Source organism: Anabrus simplex, chromosome 8, assembly GCF_040414725.1.
Source record: "Anabrus simplex isolate iqAnaSimp1 chromosome 8, ASM4041472v1, whole genome shotgun sequence".
Classification (NCBI taxonomy): Eukaryota; Metazoa; Arthropoda; class Insecta; order Orthoptera; family Tettigoniidae; genus Anabrus; species Anabrus simplex.
The window spans coordinates 28,490,422-28,502,588 of NC_090272.1; the positions used below are offsets into that span (position 1 = coordinate 28,490,422).

The 12,167-nt window shown below is 35.0% G+C and overlaps 1 protein-coding gene across 1 annotated transcript in view; it reads left to right on the forward strand.

The window, feature by feature from the left end:
* LOC136879251 (tetratricopeptide repeat protein 17) overlaps nt 1-12,167 on the forward strand; it is a 293,085-nt gene that overhangs the window by 221,400 nt on the left and 59,518 nt on the right. The gene's annotated exons all lie outside the window — the stretch shown is intronic.

Genomic DNA, 12,167 nt, shown 5'->3' on the forward strand with positions numbered 1-12,167 from the left:
GTTGTTATATCTGATATTTTTGTAAAAGTCAGCAAAAACCCCGCACACATTACTGTACAGTCGGTATGTAACGGCAATCCATTTGTTCAAAACTTGCGTTTTTGCAGATTTCCATACTACAGCTAACTCGAAAGTTAATTTTCTAATTTAGAGACGTGAACGCGGATGTTCAATTTCATTCTGAAGAATTGGAGTAGTATCACTCCAATGGCTTCTGTGGCAAACGTTTCAGTTTTCTTATTCAAGCAGAGTCACATAACCTAACTTAACCTCGTATGTATCGCAAAAACATATTTTAAGTACCAGTAGAGTAATGATAACCTTTTCGCTATAAATTACTTGGGTATAGCCTTTCCGAAATTTAACCAGACGTGATAAAATACAGTGAAACCTCGTAATGCGCATTCCGTATTAAAACAATTTGAGCATGCCGTAAATTCGAAGTCCTGATACACGCTGTATTAAATCTGTTTAAAAATAAGTCATTTATCGCATCAAAAAATGTCATTATTACCGCTCAGCACTATCACATTTTTCCCAGTCCTGAATGTTCTTTGCCATCCTTTGTGAAAAGATTAGAGCCCTTGCCACAAGAGACAGGTTAGGGAAAGTTACACGAAAACGGGAAATGGCCTTGAATTCTGGAAATTTAGAGAGTAAATTATAGCTTTGGGAAGCAAGCCATGAGCCTCAGGAAGGTTCAGTTTTGCTCTCCGATTTTCATTGACATTGCTGAATAACCCAGTAAGCCTGTTTGTGCTTATATTTTGCATTCCGATCAGAAGTTAGAAATGTATTCTTTGTCGAGTGGATGCAGTGAAGGGTAGCAAATATTTATTGCATAAGGATTAGGAACATAATTGTGTGAAGTTGACTAGTGTGGTAGATATTTGTCTTGTGGTAGCCCCATTATAGATACTGAGAAAGTTGTGAACTTGTTTATTAATGAAGACAGATCCAGGAAGTGGACAGGTATCGGCATCTTTAAACGGTGGCACGTATGTTGAAACTCGCACCCTCGAGTTTCGACTCGAGTTGATCAAAGTGTTGTCGCATTCATGACGACTGTCAAAGTAATTACTGTCACAGAGTTTAACCTCCAAATAATTCATTGTCGAAGAGTGTGATGTACAGTAATGCGCTGATACTTTCACAAGACCCCACTGCAAATGTTTTTATATTTGTTGACAGGTATTTTACACACCTTTTAAATACTGTTTTTATTTAGTAAGTCCCAGTGGAAAAGGTTTAAATATTTGTTCTCTCATCTTTTTCACGCATTTGAATACTCTCATCACATCTTCAGAAATGGTAGATAGCCTATATCTTTCACTGTACCCGTACATACATAACTTAAAATGCGTGCATCTTGGAAAGAAAATATATAGTGTTTATATATATATATATATAGTTTTGAACAGATTTATTCGTGTATTCAATGATACGTTTTCCAGCTTAAAACATTATCTTTCTCTTGTCCCCTGCAGAAACGCCTAATGAGGCTTTACTGAATAAACTACCCTCCAAAATCGGTCATCCACTCTGTGCTATATCTTGAGACGTGTCATATTCTTGCTTAACTTCAATACATAGTTTTAAAATTAAGCGATTGTTTACCTCAGCCTTTATATCTAACGAGTGAACTACTGATATCCGCCACGTTATTTACGCATTTATTATGAAAACATGTTCTCTTTCATTTTGAATTATGCTTATAGAACATCAGTTGACGAGTATTGCTAATAGATTCCGATATTGCCTTCGACTTCAGATGTCTACGATAGAGTTCACTGGTGCACATAGCAAAAAATCTATACCGAAAATGATCGATCACATTCAATATACCGTACTTACTTGCATATTAGACCCCTTTTTCTTCTACTTTTACAGCCAAAAAAAAGTATTACATAAAATCAGCTTCATGGTCCGTATCGCACTTCAATAGATTCACAATTAAGTATTTATTTTCCACCTAGTCGATACAATGATTGCTTAAGGCAATTTTTAATGGTCAAAAGTGGTACATGTTTCGTATATTATCAACATCTTCAGCCACATAACACTGTTTAGATGAAAAATGTATAAAATTGACAAAGTAATGCTTTAGAGGAAGTGAATTTTAAGGACACTTCCTCTAAAGCATTACTTTGTCAATTTTATACATTTTTCATCTAAACAGTGTTATGTGGCTGAAGATGTTGATAATATACGAAACATGTACCACTTTTGACCATTAAAAATTGCCTTAAGCAATCATTGTATCGACTAGGTGGAAAATAAATACTTAATTGTGAAAGCCAAAAAAAGTGGCGATAACCTCAAATTTTGTACAGTGAACACATGGCTTCTAGGCAATAAGGAGCTATAAATTATACATGTAAACATTCTACACTATTCTTCATACTTATGAATGTATTTGAGTTATACCGGCTATTTTTGTTGGAAGGCAGTATTTCTAAATGTAAAGGCAATAAATGGTGAGCACAACTTTTAGGCCTACAGATAAAGTAAATAGTTTTAGTTACTCGTATCACGTCATTCGTTTCAACTCATTAATTCCTCTGATTAAGTTAATGTCAGGAAGGGCAAATGATCTTAAAAACTTGCTACGAAAATTCATCTCACTTCATACTCTACCCCGTAGAGAAAAAGGATAACAGTATTGTATTATCATATTATGCACTATTGATAGAAAAGAACTTAATGCCCAGTCATTTGTCTCTGTCAGTTGAACAGTAGGCTTGCCGCACAGTAAACCTGAGTAAATCTAATCACTGCTTTCATTTGAATTATCGTCCTGTGTCTCCAACTTCCCTGCTACCGGCATGTCTTCATTCCAAATGATGTCATCTTCACTATCATCTCATCAGCCATGCATCGAGAGCATTCGAGGTCCCATCTTTTTGAAACTTTTAAAAATAGTTTTGTTCCCGAACGTAGAGTCCAAACAGTGAGAATCTATTCCCAAATAGTTTCTGGAGAGTTTATGTATGTGTAGCAGAAGCCACTCCTTCCAAATAAAGACGTGCTGCAGAAAGCGTGCCAAACCACCAGCTGATAACTAGCGTATGTTACGAGTTGTTCTTCCGAATGTAATACATAGTGATTGGAAGCCTTCTTTGCATAACTGCGGCTATTGAAAGCCAAACCCTTAAGTATATTTCTTGCTTGTTTTCCACATTTATCACATCAGTATTCACTTAAACAGCTGTAAATGAGATAAGAGAAATCTCATTGTTCAGGTTAGGTGTGCTATTAAGTGCCCGCATAGTGCCAGAAGTTCCACGACAGGAAGATTAAAAATAAATAACAGGAAAGTTATTTATGGATATTTTCAGGTGTGGCGGTAATGCATTTTATTATCATAATGTTTAATTTCGTACTATCGTCTCCATTTTTTTAAATTTTTAAATTAACGCATGGTATGTTTTGTTTGGCGTCTCCGAAAATCCTTAAGTGGGGACGTAAAATTATTATTACTATTATTATTATTGTTTTGCTATTTGCTTTTCATCACACCGCCACCGATACGTCTTATGGCGACGATGGAATAGGAAAGGCCTAGGAATGGGAAGGAAGCAGCTGTGGGAGACCACGGAAAACCATCTTCAGGGCTGCCGACAGTGGAGTTCGAACCCACTATCTCCCGGACACAAGCTCACAGCTGCGCGCCCCTAACCGCATGTCCAAGTCGCCCGGTATTATTATTATTTGTTAGGTACGTTGGCGAGTAAAACAACAGGTATGATTGGATTGTTTTTATCGCATTTATCCACTTCTAACCAAAGAAACCTTTATTGTACCAAGTTACGAGATATTAAATGATCACTTTCTTAATGATCTCGCCTGTTATATTAATAGCAACAACCGTGAATATTTCTTAACTAAAGTAAACTTGTTTCCTCATCCCAAAGTAGTGCAGCTCTTTATAAATAGGCCTCCAATGGAAGGGAGTAGCATGTACCACTTTTACTGCATATCAATCTTCTGCCATTCGTAAATCTCTGACGGTACGGTTACCAGAAATCAAATTCAGGCTTTCGAGAATGGCAGCTAATTGTGCTAACCATTAGGCTGGCGGACATTCTTAACTACAAAACATAGCCACATATACATGAATGATGCGGGCTTGCAATGCGCGGGTCGGACACGAAACTATTGGCCTATTTGTGCGACATCATCAGAGCTGCAGTAGGCCCACGCTACAGAGACGGACATTTCATAACTGCGAAACACTGATAAACTGCATGACTTAAACGAGTGTTTTCATTGTATGGGTCGTACGGTCGAAACTATTCACAAATTTGTGTAATGTCAGCAGAGCCACCGTAAGGCTTGTACCCGCTTCGAAGCGGAATCGTTGTTCTTCTCTGACAAATTACGTTGTGGGGTCTTGTATGCAAGATTTATTTTTTCATTTTCGTCTCGAAAAGCCAGGGGTGGGCGGGGCGGTCTAAAACACAAGTAAATACAGTAATCGTTGGAGTGCATAAATATTGATAACGGAAAAAATTATGCACGCTTGCTCTCATAAGGATACATCGGTAATTGGGTTCTCCCTGTAACCGAAGGATAGTACACATACAAGATATAAATTGACAAGAGGGTCCACCTTTTCAATACAATATATAAAATAAATAATATTACATAAGTCTTGGGACTAGTTTCAGCCACTTAGTGGCCATCTTCAGCCAAAATAAAAATTAAACCAATCATGTGATAATTTCAACTTGTATATAAGTTAAAGACAGTGTTACAGGAATAATTAGAACATTAAAATACATATAACAAGAAAAGTATACAAGAAGCTTCATTTATGCCAATGAATTGGCTTTAGCAGTCCAGTGTGATGACTATCAAACCACTGAAGTGCAGCTCTCAAATACACTTGAGGAACTTTCAGTGTATTATCAGAAGAACTGGCTACTGCTAGACCCAGGTGTGTGCATTTCATCTTCGAAATTGAGAAGCTACTAGGCAGCTGGCCGTGACATAGAAGGGTAAGCAACTGGAGCATTGTTTTACACCAAGGTACCTGGGTGTCACCTTAGACCAGACATACAAGAAACATTGTGTAAACTCTGGACAGAAAGTTTCAGCCCAAAGTAACATCCTCTGGAAATTTGGCTCAAGCAAATAGGGAGCCCATCCAACTGTGTTAAGAACCTCAGCTCTTGCTCTCAGTTTCTCTGCAGTTGAGTGTGCATGTCCGGTCTGGTTCATCTCAGCCCATACAAAACGGGTAGATAAAGCCCTTAACAAAACATGCAGAATAGATACTGGGTATCTGAAACCAACTCCCATTGACAAACTGCTCGGCTGGTATTGCTCCTCCTGACATTCGGCGAGAAGTGTTTGCAAGGTAAGAGAGCTCGAAGGTGGATATCGCAAACACCCACCCGTTATTTGGGCATCGACCTCCACCCAGAACACTGATGCCCAGGAAAAGTGTCCTCAATGTCTCCATGGCTCTGGATAAACCAACAAGAACAGCACGTTGTGATATGTAGCGAGCAAGAATGGAGCACCTTTCTGACTGGATGGTGCCTTCTGAATTTCCACCCCCTGGTCATCATTTGGAATGGACAACCTGGAAGGCACTGAATCAATTGAGGTGTGGAGTAGGTAAATCCAAGGATAACCTAAAAATATGGGGTTATTTGAAAGATCAGTCCAGACTGCTGCAATTGTTGGGAACAACGAACTACCCAACACCTTTATGATTGTCAGTCCTGCCCTATTCGTTGTACACTTCAAGACTTGACTCAAGCCACTGAAGTGGGATTTGCTGTTGCCCATTTGTGGGCAGACTTTGTGTGAAATATGTTTGACATAAGATGTACTTTGTTTTCTTTGTATATAATACCTTATTTATATTTTAAGTTTTTTCAACACTCTGACACGAAATAAATAAATAAATAAATAAATACAACAAAAATTTGGTTGTGATCTTCTTGTCATAATCATTTTGTCTTTAAGTTGGGTTAGGACCTCAGGCAATGAAGTAAATCTGGAAATGATAGCCAAAATTAGGAATGAATAAAAAGAACTGAAAGGAAATTAAAAAGGAGAAAAATTATTTATGAGACTCACCTCTAGAGTGAAATATACAGTGCATGTAATGTCTCATGTAGAACAAAACACAAACATGCTAGAGGAAGCAGGCAGGCCATGGAAACACTGACAAGGATAATACACTCATTAAAGACAACACTATTAGGACAAGAAGAACACACCCATAATTTTTGTTGTTATATGTATTTTAATGTTATAATTATTCCTGCAACATTGTCTTTATCTTATATACTAGCTACGGAATTCTACATTGTACACAGAATTCTAGGTTAGGTAGAGTACACGTAGTGAGCAACAATGTATTAAATTGCGTAGCTCTTAACGTTACCATGGAAACGCGATGGAGAAATCAACAAACATCTTTTCTCACATGAAGACTGCGTTAGGGACTTTTCATTGCAATGGTAGGCCCGCTTGACTACCATCAGTCAAGAAAAGGTTGGGGAATAGCATTATAATGGCAGACACCCACTCTCCACCTGCCTTTTTACATTCTCAGAAAGACTGTCTAAGTGGTTTTCCCAACTGAAATGAACATAGGTCATTACAATGATGTTGGTGGGAATTTTGCGTGTAAAAGCAATGATTTCACATGAAATAGTCGATCAAATGGAAAACCACACCTTTTCTCACTTTTAACGAACAGTACTACTGCCGATCTAACAGTCCAAAGTTCCAAAGCTGGAATGAGCAGGCCGCAGACAGCCGTGATCCGTGAGCACTCTTAGTCTTTTTTTCGGAGTTGGGGGGTGGGGTCGAATAGTGAAGAGTCCCAGGACAAAAACTATGCCCCTTTTACTAATCTGTTTCCTAGGAGTACCCGATGAGTCAGAAAATTCTATCTGACTTGGAGGTAATTTTTTCCTTGCACGTGACTAATCTCATGTTTTAATCCGTATTGAAAACTGTTGATATACAATAATAAAGTTTTATTATGAATCCACCTGTTCAATACATTATAATGTTGTCACATTTAAAATAACTTCATTAGTTAAAAAGTTATATATGGGACATGTTTCGCTCCCTTATAGAGCATCATCAGCCAAATCTGAATCTCGAATAATTGTTATTTACGTAAATAATGACTTAAGAACTATTAGAACATTTTTGACAAACTTAAAACTTAATCTATTAGAATATCATAAAATATAAAATCTTTGTATACATGGCTTAATTACATGTGCTTAATAGGAAGATACATTAAAATTATGGAAGAGAGAGAGTACTAAAATATAACATAAAATAAAAAATATATATCATGTCCAAAATCTTAGAAAGACGTGAAAATCAATCTTAGGAGCTAAATTTGAGGATTTTCTTGGCAATGAGATCTGGTAAAAAATTATTTATCCCTTGTGGATAAGAGTCTATAAACATTCAAATTTATCGTCAATTTGATGATTGAACTTGTAACAGGATAAATGTTGGTCTTCAAGAAATTTAAATGCTTGTTGTCATATGACCTCGGCGAATGCTGTTGAAAAGATATGTTCTTATAGATATCAATGACCATTCGTTGAACTAATGGATTTGATAAGGATGATTGAAAGGGACGTAAATCAACGTTTGTATTGAAAGCTGCTGCTTGGTTTATTTTGTTGAATGTCTGTAACAAGAAAAAGAATCTTGTAAGTAATCGGATTTTGTGTTGCTAGTTAAGAGTGTGCTTCTAGAAACTTCACTTACCCCTCCAATTGCTGTTTGTCGGTTTGGTGTTGTCCGTGGTGACTTAGGAGCTAAATTTGAGGATTTTCTTGGCATTGAGATCTGGTAAAAAATTATTTATCCCTTGTGGATAAGTGTCTATAAACATTCAAATTTATCGTCAATTTGATGATTGAACTTGTAACAGGATAAATGTTGGTCTTCAAGAAATTTAAATGCTTGTTGTCATATGACCTCGGCAGATGCTGTTGAAAAGATATGTGACTGTCTGTTCTGTGTCTACTCCTTGTGTTGTAAGAGTGAGGTGGTGGGGGTTGAGGGGAGGGAGTAGGGGTAGGAGGAGAAATGTTTGTGGGTGTGGTTTTGGAAGGGGAATGTCTAGTAGGAGCTCAGGGAGTGGTTGAGTTCTTTAATGTTGGATGATTATTAGTTGTTTTGGGAATGAAAACTTTGGTAAAATGACTTTTTTCTAGATTAAGCGTCTTTAATGGTTTCGGTAATTGTTCGTGTAACGGATTTCTTATTTCAATTTCGTCATTTAAATTTTTTTTCTTTATTGAAATACTGGTCTAAGTGGATATAAATATTTTCTAATTCTGTCATTAGTTTACGTTTTTCTATCTTCTTCATAATTTTTAGGTCTTTCTCTATGGTTGTAAATTGGTGGCCTGACTCTCTCATGTGAGCACTCATCGCAGAATGTTTGTTGTGCTTTGTAGCATTAACGTGTTCTAAGTATCTTGTGAGAAAGTTACGGCCAGTTTGGCCAACATATGAACATTTACATTCTACACATGTTAATCTATAGATGCCAGAACTTAGATAAGGGTTATTGTTGGAATTTATACTATTGTGGTTGAAAGAAATGTTTCTGTTTGTATTTTGTGTTTTGAATGCTACATTCACATCTCGTTTTTTGATAGGATTAGTTATTTGAAAAATGGCTGGATTGGTGAATGTAAATGTTGCGAATTTGGACTGCTTAGTTTTTTCGGGAGTAAGATTAGTTACTAACTTTTTTGTTTTACTTTATTGATGATCCAATTGACTATATTTATTTTATATCCGTTAATTGAGGCCAGATCTTTTATAAAATTGAGTTCCTTTTTTAAGGTACTCTCTGAAAGGGGGATTTTGAAAGCTCTATAAACTAAACTGTAAAAAGCCACCTGTTTATTTGATTTTGGGTGAAGAGAATCATTTTTTATCGTTAGAGGAGCGTATGATGGTTTTCTAAATATTTGAAATTCAAATCTATCTCTTATTCGTGTTACATTAATATCCAGGAAGTTTATTGAGTTGTTAGTTTCATCTTCTTTCGTGAATTTTATATTTGGGTCAATATTATTGAAGAAATTTAGGATTTTTCACTATCATTTTTTTTGGCTATCTATTATGACAAAGGTGTCGTCTACATACCTGATCCAAAGGCAAAGTCCATTTATTTTTGTGTTTATTTTGTTTTGCTCCAAATGATCCATATATTTGTCTGCCAGTATGCCCGACGTGGGGTCTCCCATTGCTAGGCATGTTTGATGGTAAATCTTTTTATTAAATGTGAAGTAATTATTGTTTAATAGAAATTTGAGTAGGTTTACGAATTCATCTATTTCACATCTACTTAATTTACTGTATGTAAGGAGATTGTGTTTGATGATATTGATGGTTTCTTTAACCGGTATATTTGGATACATGTTGGTTACGTTGAATGAAACCATTTTATGTTGTGGTTGTAAATTGAATTTTCCTAGTTTATTACAAAATTCTATTGAATTTTTGATTGTCGATTCGTTGTTAAATTTGTAATGTCTTTTGAGGAAATAGTGTATAAATTTGGATGTTTTATACGTTGGACTATTTCTACTGTTTATTATAGGACGTATGGGTATGATGGGTTTATGTAATTTGGGCAATGGCCTAGCTGTTGGTAACTTTGGATTCATATTTATCATTTTTTGGTGTTCTTGTTCATTAAATAAAAAAGTAGAATTCTTGAGGATAATTTTTAGATTCCGTTGAATCTTACTTATGGGATCCTGGTTTACAACAGTGTAGGTTTTGTCTGAAAAGAATTCTTCTGTTTTTTCAATATAGTCATTTTTATTTAAGACGACTGTGGTTTCACCTTTGTCTGCTTTGGTAACAACTACATTATTTTTGTTTAGTCTTGTTTTTAGTGTCATAATTTCTGTTATGAGAGTGGGATTAGAACTTTTGTTTATTTCCCTTAGGAAAGCTGGGAGCTTCTTTTTAACTTCAAATCTGATGTCGTTTTGTATATCTGGTGTTAATTTATTCAAGTTTTATTCAACTTCTGCTACTACATTGATTACGTCTTCTACTTTTTGAGAGTTAGGCCAATTAAATTTTGGACCTTTATCTAATAGGTTCATTTCATTATCAGTGAAGTTTGTTGCACCATCCTGAGGGGGGTTTCTATCTTGCACCATATTGGGCAACCATTTCTAATATGTGCGTCCCATTGGGTGACCTAACAATTGCTCCGGCTATTTTCCCCTCACACATCCATCACTCCTACAGATCATTAAATGGATGAACGCATATTAAAATTGATGCTAAGTGTCGGTAGCTATGTTCGCTTTAAATCCTCATCGTATAAAGAGTTATCGCATCATAGAATTTTAGCGATGTCGTAACCTTCAATTTTCCTATCAGAATATTTGATATGGTGATCCTTTAATTGCCACGCGACACCTTTCAGGGATAATTAAATTGCACCTACTAACCATACTATTTTTACGTGAGATCAACTGAGACACCACTTTTCCCTTTCAGTAAATTACTATTGATACCATTCATCATCCAGAATCAATTCCAAGCTTTCAAGTCCAAATCATTCAAAGAAAAGAAAGAAAATAAATAAAATATTTTTTAAAAAATGAATTAATTCAAAATTATTTATATCATAATGATATTAGCCTATCTCCTAAAATAATAACATCTAAATTGGATAATCTATCATTTATTTCATGATTCCAGAATCATAAAAGAAAATCTACTAATAATTATCATCATCAATTATCTTCCTCTTCTCTAACAAAGAAAAATTAAGTTTAATTTAACTTCAATCTGATTCAACTATTCTTCTCCATTAGTTAGGCGCATCACAAAAATAAGAATAAGTTCTCTTGATTATAAAGTTGAAAGTACATTTTCTTTCTATTGAAAAACGTATCATATTTTTAGGTTGAAAATAAATCTAAGTCACTAAGCTTAAGTAATCTCCATTCTAAATATACATATCTGTGTCCATCAGTTTTTGTTTCTTTCTTTTTTTTAAAAAAAATGCTTATTTTCATCATTATCAAATTGATATTCTGTCATAAACACATGTTATAGCGTTAGCAATCGCAAATAAGTTCCAAATATATATCAGCCCAAAATGGCTATTTCAGATATATATATAGTTCTTTAAATGAGAAATATTGGTCACCTCGACCATGTCATTTGGTTAAAATATTCAAATAACACCTTAAAATTAAATGTAGGTATCGTGTAAAAAATAATTATAATCGTAGTTCAAATAGAAATTATACCTAACATGTTTTATGATTTACCAATATTTAATCAGGTATTAAGAATTCCGTAGGAATGCATTTGGTAACCTATTTTATCTAATTGTGGTAGAGATTTTAAATTATGGGATTGTTCTATGAATTAAATTCATTCTCGACAACAAACTTCCAATAATATTCAGTACAACGTTGATATATATTATCTATGAAGACAACAAGTTTCCCTTCTTTTATTTCCTACTTGGATATTTCCTTTGAAGACAGTTTATGGTAACCCATATACGAAATATGCGATGTATTTCATTGTACTCGTGTACCACTAACCCAATATATCTCGCATTACCATATTAATATTTTGCCGCATATGGCAAACATCACCATCGACCCATAATACGCCGTATTTACCGCCAAAATTATCCATAAACATATCTATCTCTCCATTTACCAATATTAATTACCATAATATATCATTATTCAATCTCCTAAACATATCACAGGGAATAATTATTCATAATTCCACATTAACATGCCACTCAACTCATAACTTCCCTACGTAAACATTTATCATTTCCAACATGACGGCAAATCATCTTAACATCGCATTAATGTACTACAGCGGTACTCTTTTGGGTTAGATTTCATATATTATACGCATAAACACGTTAGCCTAACAATGAAACACATATATAAATCAAACAAGTTAATATGTACTCACATTTCATCGCGTCGTATCAGCAAACACTTATAGGTTATTCAGAAATCAGCAATCTTTTTTAAAAATATAAAATTAGGGTTACGTCCCTTTTTTTTACGATGTTTTTGTCCCATAATGGTAAAAACTTACATTCTAAATCTCTCCTTGTTCAATTATAAACATTCCTATATTATGGC